Source organism: Lactuca sativa, chromosome 7 (genome assembly GCF_002870075.4).
Source record: "Lactuca sativa cultivar Salinas chromosome 7, Lsat_Salinas_v11, whole genome shotgun sequence".
NCBI classification, from domain to species: Eukaryota; Viridiplantae; Streptophyta; class Magnoliopsida; order Asterales; family Asteraceae; genus Lactuca; species Lactuca sativa.
The window spans coordinates 64,849,742-64,868,215 of NC_056629.2; the positions used below are offsets into that span (position 1 = coordinate 64,849,742).

The window sequence follows — 18,474 nt, forward strand, 5'->3', positions numbered from 1 at the left end:
GCTGAGCATAACTGCATTGTGGCCCGCGAGAAGGCCGCTTTAGAGGAACAAGTGGCCACTTTGGAGGACCGATTAGAGCAACTTAAGGACCAAGTGAGTTCTCTTATTCGGGAGAATGGTGCGTTAGCGAGTGAGTTGGCCAGGTGCCAACGTCAACAGGCCCGTGCTTGTGTTGATGGTGCGGTCACTCGAGGTAATTTACAATGGATGTTGGAGAAGGGAGTGGTTTGCATAATTAATAAAGTTATCGAGAGTGCATAATTCTCCAGTAGGATCCAGGGCGTTCGTGAGGCATGTGAGGCTCTTGGGTTTGAAAAGGGGAAGCAACTGGGTGGTTGTTCCACAAGTGTCGGAGACCCTAAAGCCCCAGATCCTGGCCGTATTACAAGAAGAGCTGAAGAGGTGGATGTCGCTCTATCATCCCTAGCTGAGACGGATTTCACGGGCCTCTTTCGCTTGGGGGAGTTGGATTATGACGGCTTCCACCAATTTTGTCGCAGGCCGAATCCGGGAGGTTCTTCCTCAGATTCTGAGGGTTGATTTGTGTCTTGCCCTTTTGTTCGTTGTGTACTTGCCTTTCTATGTACTACGTGTATAGTAAAAAATGTTGGTCGTTAATAACCATAAACTGTGTATTTTATTTTGTACTTTTGCCTTGAAGTGTTCTCGTCCGGTTTCTTGTTGTATGTATACAAATTGTTGTGGCATGTTAACACATATATTGTGATTTATCTAGTGGTGTCTTTGAGGACATGCTATTCTACTGCATACTCCCTTGTTCTAGGGTTTGCGATGTGTGCTTCAGACGTCGCATAGCTACTATTACTGAGCTATGCTCCGTTGATTTGTATGCTTAGTTAGGCTTATTGTGTTAAGCTGTGAAATGTTAGTCGTTGTTGTTGATTGTACTATATGGTCTATCTGCCAATACATAAGACGAGATCGTCACCTCAAGACCTTTTACTATTGTAATATCATGGGAAAAGTTATGAATATTTTAGAACCCCTTGTGCTGTTCCATTAATTTTGATTCATACATTCTCAACTCTGAGATGTTATTAGCACATTGTAGGTAAAGATTATGACTCTTTTAAGACCTACGGTTGCATCCTTACATAGATTTTGCTCAAGTAGTGTAAGTGATCAGCTGTTGTTGCTACTTGGAAAATATGTACAACCTCTATACTTTGTGTTTTTGCAATACAAAATTCTAGAAAGCTTTTTCAAAATGCAAATTATATTATTTCTTGAAAGGAAAAGAAATACATAAGACAATAAGCCCTGAATGTCTAAGTGTCAGGGTGTATGCCCGGTTTTTGCTTCGGCGCCTGGAGTATGGTTATCTTGTGCGGAGTTCGACCATACTCCTTTTTCTAGGCATCCACTTTAATTTTGATTTAGTGCTCTGCTACCGCTACCTCATTTCAACCGTGTCTCTGTGCCTCATCTGCTGCAAGCGCTTTTTGATAGGTTGGCGTTTCCTCCTGTTTCTGCCAATGGTGCCCAGCGTGAGAGAGAGGAACTTTGTTGTTCATGCTCTGAAGGTGCCTGGAATTTCCTTTCTTCTCGACATATTGTTGGATGTAACCATGGAAAGTGCCTCCCCGCAGCCTGGTGAGAGTGCCACCCGCACTTTCTAGCACGTCTATCAACCTTGCATCTTGCACCATTGCTTGGGATGTCGTTTAGTGCTTTCGGGGGCACATGTTAATTGTCTCATATAGGAAATTTTGCGTCGTGGGAGGATTGGCCCTCTGCCTCTAGCTTCGGTGCTTCTGGTGCCTATTTCCTTCATTCCATGAGGTTTTGGTCAATACTCTTCATTAACCAAATTGTACTTTGAGTGTCGAATCGCTCTCTGGCCGGGCACGGCTCAACCATCGGTTGTGGGACTGGCTGGTGCCTTTGCTTTTAAGTGGGCGCTTCTTTGCTTTGCGGTTTTTGCTTCATACTTTGGTTGATTCATCTGTGGGAGCGACGTTGTGAGCTGACTAAATACATTTCGTTATCTTTTCTTGGACTCGTGGGTTAGCGCTTGTGGTGTTGCCTCTCTCTACTGTGGATCTTCCACCTTCTGACGACCTTGACTCCGACACCATTGGGTTTCTTGCTTCCTTTCCCGTTGGGTGTTGCATCCATTACCCGACTTGGCTACCACTACCATTGCCGATCTGTCACCCGTATTGAATTTGAGCACACCGTGAAGAGTAGACAGAATCGCCTGCAGCTGGAATAGTGCTGGCCGGCCTAGTAGAATGTTATGATCAATCGGGCGGTCGACAACCAAGAATTCGAGCACCCTTTTTATCCGTTTGGTTCCATCATGGCTAATCAATGTAAATGGGAGCATGACTGTTCCTATTGGCCATATGACATGGATGGTGAACCCAACTAACAGGCATTGCCATGGTAGCTGGATGTGCTTTTTCCATTTAATTAGTAGATGCCGAAGGCAGTGTTTATGAATCACGTTGACCCTGCTTCCGGTATCAATGTATACTTGTTCAACACGGTTTTGGCTAATGAAATTGGTGATGTGCAAAGGGTCATTCGCATCCTAGTGCTTTGGTCGAGGATCGTGCAATGAAAATGTTATATTGAGAATGTTTTGATGGTATACCTGTGTGCCCACGGGTTGGCTCTGGCGGTTGCTGCATGGGAGGGGCCCTGTAATGGTAAGTATCTCGGCCCTTCTTTTGTTATCCTTGCCCTCATCTTTTTTATTTTTTGGACTGGTGCTTGTCCTCGTCAAATTTTGTCCTGAGGTCCTTTGCTATGATAACTATATTTCACACTAGTTGTTTCTCATCAATCTCCCGCTTCAATACCGTGCACTCGTTGGTGTCGTGCGTTTTTCTTCGATGGTACTCACAAAACTTGGTCTTATCTTTGTTCTCCTTGGCATGAGTCTTATTGATTGCATGGACATCGTTGTGGCTACTTCTGCTATCATCCCTGTTGAATGGTCTATACCGTCATGACATGTGCCTAGAATGGCGGTAGTGTCTCTGTTGGTTTCCATCTTGCTTCTCTTGCTAAACTGGGCTTGTTCGGGTCACCATTTCCTCCTGTTTAAGATAGGCGTTAGCTACGGCTTTGAGGTTGGCCTCTTTTCTTTCTTCCCCCTCGATTTGACGCAGGTATTTTTGCACACAGAACTTGAGTCCATCCCTGGATTATGGAACTGTTCCTTGCATCTTCCTTGATATGTGTCCAGGGAGCAGGCCTTGGGTAAAGGCGCCTGTCACCAGGAACTCGTCTTGTGTCGGGACATTCAAGGTTGCTAGTGTGAAATGGTCATAATAGTCACGGATCGATTCTCCTTCTTTTTTCTTGCATGGCGTCCTCTTTTCCTTTTCTCAATTGCATGAAGTTGTTGAGGAAAAGGTATTTCAACTGCTCAAATCTTGAGATACTGCCTAGCCTTAGAGACTTGAACCATTTGCCTGTGTTTCCTGTTAAGGTACAAGGGAAATACGTGCAGGTGAACTGGCGATCCATCTTAAGAGATGTCATGGTCCACTCGTAGGTGTCGATGTGGTCATCTGGGTCTGTGGTTACGTCATATTTTGGCATGTTTGGTATCATCGCAGTGTGCGGGATCTCGTAGTGCAGCAGTTCATGGATGAAGTTGGAGCTTGCGCTTCGCATGGGTTTGTCCATGTATGAGTATGTCATACCACTATAAGCCATGTGTTGGTGCATCTGGTAGGGACTCACATACATCTGGTTATGCATGGCCGCTTGCAAGATGTACGGTTGATACTGCTATAGGTTTGGATGCAATCCAAAGTTCTGGATTGCATGTTGCTCTGCTTGGGGAACTAGATGTGGCCTTGCTCCTGTGTACTATTGTGTGTACAGACTGAGCGGTTGATTAGCTGCCATGAGGGGGATGAATTCATGTGCTACTGAGAACTGGACGTCAGACCCATAAGGGCCAGATCCCTGGCTGGACGAAGTCTGCACGTATGTTACTTGCAGCTAAGACAGTGCAGGTGTTGCACCTGGCGTCTGTTGTGCAAGTTGGTTGAATATCGACGGTTGTTTTGCAAATATCGGCATATGAGACAGCCCTGCCGTGGCGGCGTATGGGTGGACCATCGGGGGATATTGTGGCTACGGCTGAATGGTGTGAGGGATCTAGGTTTCGGTGCCTGTAACACGTGGGAAGGATTGTTGTTGTGAGGCAGGGATCTCTGTTTCTTGCATTTCATTGATCTGCGGAGTTGTGGTTACGATTACTACTTGTGGGGTTGTGCTAGCTGTTGGGCGCCATAGATTGGCTATGTAAGTGGTCGTCGTTTCAGCTGCAGAACTGGATGGTTTCTGTGAGACTGATGTGCGGTTGAAGCATGCTCCTCCTGAACAGAGGTTTTTCCGCCATCAAGTGATTGCATTCGGCGTAGTGGTCTTTTCACCGCTACCCCTGATGTCACTGGGATATCACCTGCCATTGTTGTTTTCTGGATTTGCTTTGTGGATGTATCTTTCTAAAGATACGCCCGGATGACGCCAAATGTTATGATATGCTGGAGAGGATTGAGTCGGAACTGCAGGTTTTCCTAGTCCAAGGCCTCTAAGGAGGGAGTCCATGGGCTACTTAGGGCCTAATCGGTCAGATTAGGGTTTTCTGGTTCAAAACCCTAATAGCCTCACTATATAAAGACCCCTAGGGCACCCAAAAATGTGGCTAAGCATTCTTGGAGTTCCTTGGACGGTTTTTGGTGCCTCTTTCTCTTCTGCTAGGTCATCCTCTTGCTCTTGGTGTTTGTGAACCATTAGAGGTGTGAAACTTGTGACACTAAGCTTTCAAAAGCCAATTACAAGAAGGAATAGATTGTTATTGCTACATAACAATCAAAGGTAAGATCTAAACCCTATATTATGATAATATTGATTATTGTATGCTAGATCTAGGGTTTATTGCTTAGGTACTCAATGTTGTATGTTTAATTAGAAAAACCTAGATCAAAGCAATTAGGGTTGCATGAACACCATAGGAATGATGTTATGCTCATAACCCAACAGTGGTATCATATCCTAGGTCGTTTTTCTTGTTGAATAGATGCAAAAGTGAACTGCCAAAGGATCAAAAAGTCAAAATTTTTTGCTGTCTGTCCCACCGACTCGGCAAGTCCATCAGTGGACTCGGCGAGTAGCCCCGACTCTGCGAGTGCATCAGTGGAAACGATGAGTAGGCTGAACTCAGCGAGTCTAGGGTGCTGTTGACAGGATTTTCGATTTTTTGAGCAGATTTTGTTAAGGATAATTACCAAAACTCATTTTTATTGACTAAAATTGATTTTCTATGTTTAACATGATTATCCTTATCAAAACTAATGGATTTGGTTAAATATAGATAATATAGGATTATTATTAGTCAAATGTTTGAGATAGGCATTATCTACAGCTTTGAGGTTGCCCTCTTTTCTTTCGTCCCCCTCGATTTGACGCAAGTATTTTTCCACACAGAACTTGAGTTCGTCCATGGATCATGGAATTGTTCCTTGCATCTTCCTTGATAGGGGTCCAGGGAGCAGGCCTTAGGCGAAGGCGCCTGTCACCAGGAACTCTTCATGTCCTGGGACATTCAAGGTTGCTAGCGTGAAATGGTCATAATAGTCACAGATTGATTCTCCTTCTTTTTGCTAGCATGCCATCACGGAGTTGGCGTCCCCTTTTCCTTTTCTGAATTGCATGAAGTTGTTGAGGAAAAGGTATTTCAGCTGCTCAAATCTTGAGATACTGCCTGGCCTTAGAGACTTGAACCATTTGCCTGCGTTTCCTGTTAAGGTACAAGGGAAATACTTGCAGGTGAACCGACGATCCATCTTAAGAGATGTCATCATCCACTCGTAGTTGTCGATGTGGTCATCTGGGTCTATGGTGCCATCATATTTTGGCATGTTTGGTATCATTGCAGCATGTGGGATCTCGTACTACAGAAGTTCATGGATGAAGTTGGAGCTTGCGCTTCACATGGGGTTGTCCATGTATGAGTATGCCATACCACTATAAGCCATGTGTTGATGCATCTAGTAGGGGCTCGCATACATCTAGTTATGCATGCCCACCTGCAAGATGTACGGTTGATACTGCTATAGGTTTGGATGCAATCCAAAGTTCTGGATTGCATGTTGCCCTACTTGGGGAACCAGATGTGGGCTTGCTCCTGCGTACTGATGTATGTACGGACTAAGCAATTGACTGGCTACCATGAGGGGTTTGAATTCAGGTGCTACTGAGAACTGGACGCCGGACCCATAATGGCCAGATCCCTGGCTGGACAAAGTCTACACGTATGTTACTTGGGGATGAGACAGTGCAGGTGTTGCACCTGGCGTTTGTTGTGCAAGTTGGTTGAAGATCGATGGTTGTTGTGCAAATATCAACATATGAGACAGCCCTGCCATGGCGGCATATGGGTGGACCATTGGGGGATAATGTGGTTGCGGCTGAATGGTGTGAGGGATCCAGGTTTTGGTGCTGTAAACGCGTGGGAAGGATTGTTGTTGCAAGGCAGGGATCTCTGTTTGTTGCATTGCATTGATATGCGGAGTTGTGGTTACGATTACTACTTGTGGGGTTGTGCTAGCTGTTGGGTGCCATAGATTGGCTATGTAAGTGGTCGTCATTTCAGCTGCAGAACTGGATGGTTTCTGTGAGACTGATGTGTGGTTTGAAGCATGCTCCTCTTGAACAGAGGTTTACCCGCCATCAAGTGACTGCATTGGGCATAGCGGTCTTTCCGCCGCTACCCCTGATGTCACTGTGATATCACCTGCCATTGTTGCTTTCTGGGTTTGCTTTCTAGATGTATCGTTCTAAATATACGCCCGGATGACGCCAAATGTTATGATACGTTGGAGAGGATTAAGTCGGAACTGCAGGGGAGAACTGTTGGATTAGTGTCTGAGTCCATAACTATTTTGGTATGTACTTGACTCAATTGTGAGCATGGTCCTTTTGGGTTGCTTTCACCAAAGCAACTTGATAGGATGATTTGTGGAGAAAGAGACTAATTATGATTTATTAATATATTATATGAATAATATATTAAAAGAGAAATCATATTGTTTAATTAATATTAGTCAAGAGTTAATAAGAATTAATTTTGTGGCTAAAAGACATTAATTAAATAAAGGGGCTAGAACTGTCAGTTGTGTGATAGTTGGATATTGGGCTAATGGACTCCGTAGAGGTTGGAGTGGACGAAATCTATGGGGAAACCCATGAGAATTCGTCAAAGGCCTCTAAGGAGGGATTACGTGGGCTGCTTAGAGCCTAAGCAGTCAAATTAGGGTTTCCTAGTACAAAACCCTAATAGCCTCACTATATAAAGACCCCTAGGGCACCCAAAAATGTGGCTAAGCATTCTTGGAGTTCCTTGGACGGTTTTTGGTGCCTCTTTCTCTTCTGCTAGGTCATCCTCTTGCTCCTGGTGTTTGTGAACCATTAGAGGTGTGACACTTGTGACACGAAGCTTTCAAAAGCCAATTACAAGAAGGAATAGATTGTTATTGCTACAGAACAATCAAAGGTAAGATCTAAACCCTATATTATGATAATATTGATTATTGTATGCTAGACCTAGGGTTTATTGTTTTGGTACTAAATGTTGTATGTTTAATTAGAAAAACCTAAATCAAAGCAATTAGGGTTGCATGAACACCATTGGAATGATGTTATGCTCATAACCAGACAGTGGTATCAGATCCCAGGTCGTTTTTCTAGTTGAATAGATGCAAAAGTGAACTACCAAAGGATCAAAAAGTCAAAAAAAAAAATAGTTGTCTGCGCCGCCGACTCGCGAGTCCAGGGTGCCGTTGACGGGATTTTCGATTTTTTAATCAAATTTTGTTAAGGATAGTTATCAAAACTCGATTTTATTGCCTAAAATCAATTTTCTATGTTTGGAATTATTATCCTTATCAAAATTAATGGATTTGGTTATATATATATATATATATAATATAGGATTATTATTAGTCAGATATTTGACCTATTAGATTGAAAAGTTTCAATTTACATCCTTTAGGTTTTATAGTTTAAATTTGAACTTAAAAGTTTTAGTTTTTGAAATTTAAATAGTTAAACCCTAATATTTTGAAAGGTTTCAAAATTTTTCCTCAAGTTTTGGAATTTAAAATTTAAATAAAAGGTATCAATTTTGAAATATTAAATTCTATAACCCTAGTATTTTGAAAAGTTCAAATTACACCCTTATGGTTTTATTAAATTAATTAAGTGTATAATTAAAAGAAAGTTAATAAATCCATAGTGATATGGTTTACATTTAATTAAATTAAAAATTTTAATTTATTAAATTAAACCACCTAGTATTTTAAAATTATAAAATACATCCTTATACTATATAAAATTAAAAGTTTAATATTATATATGTATGAGTAAATGTCAGTCTTACCGTTAGTAGGCCTCATTCATGAAGTTGATCTATAAAGAGTGTTTAAGGAAGCGGCCTATAAAATAACCGCCATTGGGTATCCACACTTACCCACCACACTCTTGACTAGTGGAGGGTCGTTAGTCAAACGGGTAGGATAGGACATAACCTTCCATTATAAGTATAATGAAATACGAAGTAACTAAATGTTTTATAAATTCCCAAAATCTTAGTTACTTTAGGAAAAATGTGGAGTTGGTGCTATTCCATGATACACTTTGTACCCTCGCTAAGATGTGAGTAGAGCGTGTATGGTTAACCGACACATTAATTAGGCTCTAAGAAAAGGTGGAAAAGGGTGACTCGATGTTTGTCATAGATTGATGGAGCGTATGTGTTTAACTGGCACGTCGTTTAGGTGACTATAACATTGGGGGCACCATGTATATTTGTATGGTTATCCACAACTTGTTTGTGATCCTCGGCATCCCAGTCACAAATGAAGGGCACACTCGAGATTTAAACATGTCATTGAAAAGTTCAATGAATCTCAAAAGATCTAGGAGTTTCATCTCATTTAAAACTTAATTTTCAATTTTCTTTTTTTCATGGTGGAAATTGGTAAATCGTCATTTACCTACCTTCAAATGTTCTGCAATTTGGATTACGGCATCCCTCTTCCATATTGTACGATATTGTGTTGGATCCTAGCCTTGATATGTCATTTGGGTGTTATATCAAGGATTCGAATCAACTAAAACTTGAATTTCTCCCGTTTTTTAGATGTCAAAGTCTGACAACTATGGTCTTACTGAATCCGTTGGAAAAAGTTTTCCACCTGAAGATGATATTCCACGATTGGATTGTGGAAATGGAAATCATGCTTGACTTCCTCCACCTCCTCCAATAATTCTCCTTTACCCACGTGTTTAAAGTCCTGAAAAGTTCAAGGTCATTCAAGCCCTATTGGCAAAAAGACACAAAGGTGGAAAGTCTATATGTGCTCATGTCCTGGATATGAAGTTGCATATTGATAGATTGGGAATGTTGGGTGTCGATGTCTCAAGGATGTTGACTAGTTCTTCAGTCACTTCCCGAATCATATAGTGAGTTCATTAGAGAGTACTATGTGATGGACCACGACGTAACCCTCATTGATTTGACTTATTTGCTTATCGATACTGAATCAGCGTTGATTTGGCGCACTGGTCAAGAATATTTGTCTGGTAAATCAATGTCCCGTCCTTCTATGGGAAATGGCCACATTTGAAGTCCATAAAAGTTTTCTCTATGCAAAAGAAAGGTTGATTCTGAGATAGTCCCGTGTACTATTCCAGAAGAATCCATATGTTTCTACTGCCAAAAGAGGGGACATTGGTTACGAAGCTGCCCTAACTACCTGAAAGATCTAAGATATGGGAGAGTCATGATGTATGACTCTGCTTCAAGTAAAATCTACTATCTAACTCTTGTAAGTTTTCTGTTTTTTGATTCTTAATACATGTTGTGATAAGATTACATTTTGATGTTTTGTTAGATCGAAAAAAGGAGAGGAAGCTTAAAGGAAAAAGTGAGCTGAGTCTGATCGCGAAGAAATGGATCGCATGATTCAATGATTGGATTTTAAGCTGCTACTTTTAGAGTTATGATAGATTGCTTAGGAATATGAAAATAGCATAGTTTTCATTTGAATTTGCCTTGTAAGGACAAGTTTTTCCGCACCGTTATATAAGTAAAATAAATTTGTTTTTGTCTTACTTATATCTCCTTACAATGTTATTTATGAAAATTGATGCTTGCGTGTTTCTATTGAAAGCGATATTAAGTGGATGTGATTCTTAGTTATGTTATTTATGGTAGTGCCATCACTACAAGAAAAAGACCCTTTTACGACACGCAAAACACGACGCTCTTTGATTTATGTTACACATTAGAGAGCGACCTTAAAAAAGTGTCATCTCTTCAAAAATTTTAAGGATTTAGGTCGCGCATTACTGAGTGCCCTTAAATTAGTGTCTCATGTAAAAATATTAAAAAAACGGAAGGCACTTGTGCGTCGTATGTGAATGTCGTTTTATATTTTCTTTTAAGAAACGCGCGTCTCGGAGGGAAAATGAAATCCCCAAATTTTTTAAACCCCCACCTTCTTCTCCCTCGTCTCCACCCCTCATCCACATCCACTACCTCCAATCCTCATTGCCTCTTCCAGCCTTAAACTATGGCGATGCACCTTCCTTCTCGAAGAATGCTTCATTTACGACCATCGTCCGATTATATGAGCCCAAGGAATTGACGTAGACGAAGAAAATTATGGATCAATCGCTTCACATCATGTTTAAGGTTAAGGGTTTGAGATTTCTTCCAAATCGAACCTCACACTAAATGGTTCGATCTCCTCTCTTTTTAGATTGTTCCCTCTACTGATGCCTCCACCTTCTACCATCGATGTTGATCTTTGAATTAGCAAGAACAAGCCCTAGGGCCTCCGCCTTCACCCACGTTCTCACAGTCGATCGTGAATCGGTTTTCAGTTTCTTCTAAGATTCAACCAATACAGAGGTAGAGGTAGGTTCCGATTTCGTATCAAAAGTCTTCACATTCAGGCGGAACAAAAACCTAGGGATCAATTCGATTAATCAGTAGCAAAATTCAGACGTAATCTCAAAACTTGGCATGGAAAGAGTCTTGAAATCAACTTCAATTCAGGTAAGTTATTCAACATGGATTGTCTATCTCCTGCTTCTTCTCTCAAATTAATAGCAGCCGAAAAAAGAACTTTGAGAATGATATATGGTGCTTTCTTGATTCTCACCCAAATTGTGTTTTCTTGTAGGTTCGTTCATTAAGTTGCTACCCTCATCGACACACTATTAAATAAGTACCGGCCAAATATGCTACAATAGAGGAGGGTTTCGTGGGTTCTTTCACCTTTACACCAACGATGGTGGAGCTAGAGAGAGACTTTATGGTGTGTAAAGTACAACATTCTTAAACCAGGGGATTTAGATAAATAGCATAACCCAAACCCTTTACGGTAATTGGGAGCCAATCATGGCAAAACGCAACCCTCATACCACTTTTGCTCTCAAGAAACCTACGGTACGTACAATTTTTCTTTTCTTCCTCTTCCTTTTCTTATCGGTATTCTTATACCTCGCTTCCTCTCCGGTGGTCGCCATTACTGCCTACTTCGACCAGCCCTACCCTTCCCTTTTCCCCAACCTAGGAGCATCTGTCGACAACTTCTCTGCTTCGTCCGTTTAACAGATCGTCGATCACTGCCTCTACGATACCATCAACTGCTCCAGACCTGTGAACAACATGTCTAAATCTCGCATCTACACGATGTCAATGTTGTTCGCCCTATGGAATACTAGGATTAAGAAGCACTTACTGTTCAGTGGGGGTAACCTAACTAAACCCTAGATTTTACTTTAATTTCTGTGATTTATCTCATGATATGAATTAATAGATAGAATACGCTGATTTATGTGTTGCTACTTGGCTTAATTTGATTCAAATTCGTTTAAAATTGTGATTGATCTCTTGTGTAATTTTGTATCTACTAACCCTGTTGGTATTTTGCTTGTTTCAAAATAAATAAATAAAATCAAAACATGGGAAGCTTTTGCAAAAGTGGTATGTTATGTATTTTGTACAATCAAATATTTTTCACAGTAATTTTACAATGTAAATACCAAGAAGGGTTAGTAAATCATAAAAAGCAATAGAAATGGCTGAGTAAATCATAAAAATCTTCCAAATTCATAACAATGTAAAAATCTATTCAGAGATGAAACTCATGGAATATTGAGCTTCCAAGAGTGAGTTTTGTTCTCAAACTCATCCCTGTGGTGATTTAGTTTCAGCAATCTACAAATATTAATCATGAATGTAAATGCTTGATCCAGATTTGCAGTGTTGAAAGTTGACACTATATATTAATTATGAAGAGTATTGAACTTCTTGATAATAACAATTATGTTGTCACTTTGACTTACTGGTCCCATACGTGTTGACTTTTAAATGACTTGAAGCATCAGGAGTCCCTAGCTGCTAACGGGAATAAATATCAGTCTTTTGAATATAAATCTGGAATGGATAGTGGAAGAAATGCTTACTCATCAGATCAGGAAAGTCAGTAAGTAAACTTCACTTGTATTCTGCATTTGATTGTTAATATTACATGCCTATACACTTTATAGCAATTTTCTTGTGTTTCTTTAAGTATAGTTTTAGTTGTTCCTGGTTTGTAGGTATAGTGTTGCTGAAGATGAAGATGATTCAAATCCAAGTTCACTTAGAAGAACAAAAATTGGATAGGTAAGTAAGGGTAAAATGGTATATAAGTTAATGTTTAGTATATTTGCAGACTATGCAATTTTTAAAGGCAAAACAACACTTTCTATTGCCCCTGTTCTTCCTAGTTTTATTAAAATGGATGTATGATTCTCTATGATCCATCATCTGCCTTTTACTTTTTAAAAAGAATACTAAACATTAGCAAGTGGAAAAAGTGCATCAACATCGCCTTCCTCTTCTCTTTCCCATTTACATGGTTTTTCCCTTTCAGTTTTGTTCCCACATACTGTTGATAATTTATATGTATCTTTTTTTCTCTCTAAAGGCAAATGAATCGATAATACTTATTATTTGAATATAATTTAATCTAAATTAAAATCGTTGTGTAATATGCATTTGATACAGGTTTCTCTATGATGGTTGTGGAGACACCATATTAATCATATTTATGGTAACTGTTGCTGCTCTTTTGGCACTAGGTATAATAACAAAGGTTAGTGAACATCTTTAAGTCTAATATTTATATGTTTTGTTATTTAATTCGTTTCTTTTATGGAAAGATGACATCTTTATGTTATCTACTCCATGGGATCAAAGGATGGTATGATGGGGGAAGCATAACTTTGGGTGTTATAATTGTCATGGTTGTTAAAGATATTTTATTTTTGTTTTCTGACTTGTAAACCAATCATGAATAAGATAAACAAAAAGATTATCTCACATAGTTTGCTCTCTTTTCACATTCCATTGTTATTTCGTATTCTCTAGCCAAGCATGAGTATAAAAGTTCACTTAACATTCCATTGCCTTTTCTGCTTGCTAGGTTTTTCACTGGATACACAGAGGATGATGAGGGAAAAGTAGAGTTCATTACTAGTAAAACTAGTGTCAAGGATGCTATGGATGGAGTAATCAAAATTTTCACTATTGTAGTATGTATCTTTTGCATATATATATATATATATATATATATATATATATATATATATATATATATATATATATATATATATATATATATATATATATATATATATATATATATATATATTTGGTTTCAACTTCAACTTTGTAATTCTTGAGGTGTCTATAGGTAGCTATTGTTTATGTTGCAGTTCTAGAAGGGCTTCCATTAGTTGTCACTTCAACATAAGTTGTCCATTTTCTATAAACCATTTCTTTAATCTGAGTTTTGGATGACTAAAATGTTAATTATATATAATTACAGGCTTCCATACTCAATGAGAAAAATGATGTCTGACAAAGCATTGGTATATTGATATTTTGTTCTCATTGACTTGTATAGTTGTATGTATTTTGTTTTATGTTTTTGGTAATTTTGTATGTGCAGATTAGGCAATCTGCCTGTGAAATGATGGGTTCTGCAACTACAATTTGCTGTGATAAAACTGGAACCTTGACTTTGAAATTGGTGGGATATTTTTCTTTTCTTGGTAACTTCATGATTCTTGCATATTTTATTATTTTATTATAGTATTAAGTGCCAATCTTCTGTTCATATATTAGATAGTTAGAGGGAATCTCCTTTCGTTTCTTTTCTCTTTATTTTGACATCTGAGAAGTAAAAATCCTTTATTCTTTTACCTTATTTATCTCATGTTTTTGCTTTATTCAGATGACTGGTCGAAGCTTATATTTGTGGGAATAAAAATGATCCACCAAATGACACGTCAGCATTACCTCCAAAGATTGTATCTCTTCTTGTTGAAAGTGTAGCTCACAATACAACTGACAGTGTATTTTCCCCTGAGGTAGGTATTTTGAATATGTACCTTACAAGAGCACCAATCCTCTTCTATACCTTTTTTTTCTTGGTTTTAGTGATCTTTAATCAATTATGAAAAAAGAAAATTCACTGTCAATGTTGGTTTGGTGCTTAATTAATAGGGAGGCAGAGATGTTGAGGTTTCTGGATCTCCAACAGAGAAGGCCATACTTCAATAGGGGGTTAAGGTTAGTTAGTTCTTGGTTCATATGTTGGGGATAGAATCTTGTTTTGTATCCTTGATTTTATTTTTAGGTGATGCTCATCATTTCTGTAATTATTGCAGCTTGGAATGAATTTTGATGTCGTGAGGTCAGAGTGTTCAGTTATTTATGCATCCCCATTCAACTCCGAGAAAAAACGAGGTGGTGTTGCAGTCAAACGGATAATTGTATGGAAGCAGTCTCTCTACCTTCTCCTTTCTGAAAATAGTTTGTGTTTTATGTATGTTGTTATTTGGATTAGGAAGATTTGTTTTTCTATTTTGACTCATGTTAATAAAATAACAATTAAATGTGATTTATTTTGAATATTAGTATAATTATTTCATTAAATGGATTGTTTTGTTATATAAATATTTTATTTTGCATTATGAGACTTTTAAATGTGTTATTTAATTTGAAATTATTAAATCTATAAATAATATTTTTTTTAAACATTTGAAATTATGATACGCAAAAATGTGTGTCATCTTCATTTATGACATGGCCTTTCTTGACAGGGGTTTTCTTGATACGCATTGCGTGTCATTAACACACACGTCGTAAGGTTACGACACGCGAATGCGTGTCCTCTTCCTTTATGACAAGGCCTTCCTTGATACGCATTGCGTGTCGTGAACGCGCGTCGTAATTGCGCGTCGTAAATGAGCGTCATAAATGCGCGTCGTCTATAGATGACGCGCAAAAGCGCGTCGTCTCTCTTTATGACAGGGCCTTCCTTGACGCGCATTTGCGCGTCGTCTGAGCCTTTTACGACGCGCAATGAGCGTCGTAAAAGGCTGTTTTTCTAGTAGTGCATAATTTTCTCAGTAAGGAAGATTCCTATCGCTCAAGTTTCAGTTGGACAGAAGCTTGGAATCATATGATTTGAATCATGTAATGTATGGAAATCTTGGTACTTAGGAAATTAAGACTAATTCCTTGATCACACAAGTATGTGAGTCAAGTGAATGACTAAAGAACTAGAACACAATGTTGTGCACTAGTCAAGTCCACCACAAATAACAATAAGCCTAGTCTTCATAATTTACTAAAAGTCTAATAAATGTGGTTATGCTTACAAGATTAAGTATAATTTTGAATCATTGAAAAGTTTCAATGAATGGCAGAACGAATAAGAAGAATCAATTAGGCAGAAAGATAAAAGTTTCTCCAATCTAAGAAGAAGGGAGAGTACTTTTGTATCGTGTTTTATGATCATCTTGTTGATTATGAAACCATATCACAATTCATCCTCTAAGGACATCTTAGTGCACTAGTATGGCTAAGAAGAGGAATCGGAAATTGTTGAAATGGTTAAATCAAAAGGATGAGTCATACTTCGTTCCAAAATCAAGTCTTAGAGTCGTACTCCAACATTGTGAATTGAGTGACATATCTTCAGAAGTTCTAACACAATCATCAAATGTGAAGTAGAAAATTGTTTTTTTTCTTATTTTTGCACGTTTGAAATTGGTAAATTGTGATGTCTTGGATAAGACAAAGACCAACTAATACCAATTGTGTGTAGTGTTTGTCTTGATAAGAATCCGCACTATCTCGTGAATATTTGTTTGTCAAGAAATGTTTTCTTGACAAGAGAATCTTATATGTCAAGAGGTTAGTGGGAGTCAAAAAAATCTTGAAAAGTTTCAAGAACTAATCATGAGTAAACCTATTATTAAACACTAGAACACGACTTGAGGTTTGTAACCTATCATGTTGACATATTCTTGTTTTTGTGCCAATCCAGTTGAGTTGATTATGCATATGAGTTCTAGGAGTTCTCAATAGACTGCATAAGGCAAGCATCTTGTTCAATGAAAGTACATTGACTGGTATAGGTTAGCTGCTAAATAACTTGGAAGCAATGGTGGGAACCTTGACGGCAAGAAATCAAGAATGAACAAGTTTTGTCCATAAGAGTTTGGATTTGTTACAAACATTATCTTATGATTATGGTTATTACAAATTTGCATGGATAGGAACACATGCACCATAAAATCTAAGTGTCATAAGATTTCTCTCCTTCATGAAAATGATTGTAAGGAAATGCTTTCACTAAGAGAGATTTTAAGGAGATAGCGATTATGTAAATTGCATTCTCAAATTCGATTATGATTACCGCATCCCTCTTCATGGTTTGAATTGTGAGATTTGGCAATTGGTCTGAATATTTAGGACTTAGTAATATATGTTCTGAATTAGTTTAGACACACATGTGAATTGTCTGAGGAAAGGTGTATGAGTTTGAGAAGCTTCGATAAAGGCTTATCGAAGAACATCGTATTGGAAATATGAACTTTGGAAGTTAATAAGTATTGTCTTCTAGAAGTCTAACTATTTTCTGATACCTGTCAAAGCTAGTGGGAGCATAAATGTTATGCTGGAATGGATATAATCATCATGTTAGTCGGAGCATGATTATTATTTTAAGTGTTACAAGTTGGCAATATTAATTATAGAGAAACAAAAGTTTCACTTTGCAAAGTTGAAGGGGTTGAAAAGTTGTTTTTGCTATAATTAAGGGAGAGGATGTTATACTTCGTTTCCAATATAAAAGCTTAGATCGAGAAATTTTAATTGAATTTAGTCAAGGATATATTTATTATTTGCATTCTCAAAGTTCGATTATGATTACGGCATCCCTCTTCATAGTTCGAATTTTGAGAACACGACAACTAGAAATATTATGACAATATTATAGCAAGAACCTGGTAAAGTATCACATTTTTCATTATGAATCGTATCTCATACGCTTCAGGTATAGGATCGATTGCATACATTGTAATATTCGACCGTTCTAAATTTTTCCAAATGCCTAGGGCATTTAGAAGGAAAAAGGGAATAGAACCGGATTTGACTAAAATAATTAAACAACTGCCAAGGACAATCTAAGGTTCGCCAAGGATTGGTCGCTTGTGGACAGTTGGAAGTATAGTCATGGATGGACCATATTGACATTATTATGAATAGATAAGATTCTATTTACAATGAGTTGTCATATGGAAAATATGGAAATGTTTTCTTATTCGGAGTTGGACGTTAAGAATCTATGTCTAGATTAGAAACTTCTATGTAAGAAGGATGTTCAAAGGAATGTACTTTGAATGTGAGACTTCATGACTATGGAATTGTCATGTAAAAATATCCAATAGAGCACTTTGTAATTTCATTGGCAAAGTCTTGGTGATTTTGGCGCAGTGATATTAAGAAATAACCGTTGCACAAAATGTTAGAATCTAACATATTCTATAAGTGGCAAGAATTTGGTATTCTAACACTTGTGGTAAGGATTGGGAATTGTGAAATGAGTGTGATTGAAAATGTTATTCAATTATACTATTTCACAAAGTAAGGACCATAGGTAAATATAGTGTGCATGTTAAGAGCATGGGACAATTGTTGTTATAATTCAAGTAAGAAGTTGATTACCTGAAACAACAAATAATGAGTAATCAATATGGTGATTAAATAAAAGTGTTTTATTTATACGGTAACACCGTAAATTTCAAAACAACTTTTCACATTTTATAAAAGCATAATTCATTTAGTATTCATAAAAACATCAGTGTTTGAAACTCAAATCCATAACATATAAAAATCCCAAGATCTCATAACATAAAAATCCCGTGTGTGTACTGATCAGGCCGGTGCCTTCCCGTGCTCATCACTAGTACCTGAAACAAATAACACCAAACACTGTAAGTATAAAGCTTAGTGAGTTCCCAAAAATACCACACATAGCACATATTAGCCACTCGAGGCTATAACTCTGT

At 38.2% G+C, this 18,474-nt stretch overlaps 2 long non-coding RNA genes across 2 annotated transcripts; both read left to right on the forward strand.

Annotated features, from left to right (window-relative positions):
* The first annotated feature begins 11,306 nt into the window (after positions 1 to 11,306).
* On the forward strand, positions 11,307 to 12,923 carry LOC111877822 (uncharacterized). Its single transcript, XR_002845537.3, has 3 exons — positions 11,307 to 11,813; positions 12,445 to 12,548; positions 12,664 to 12,923. It is a non-coding gene; the product is annotated as an uncharacterized LOC111877822 (long non-coding RNA).
* A 70-nt stretch (positions 12,924 to 12,993) lies between these two features.
* Positions 12,994 to 15,049, forward strand: LOC128127478 (uncharacterized). The gene is made up of 4 exons (XR_008225273.1): positions 12,994 to 13,641; positions 14,061 to 14,485; positions 14,618 to 14,683; positions 14,782 to 15,049. It is a non-coding gene; the product is annotated as an uncharacterized LOC128127478 (long non-coding RNA).
* The last annotated feature ends 3,425 nt before the right edge of the window (positions 15,050 to 18,474 follow it).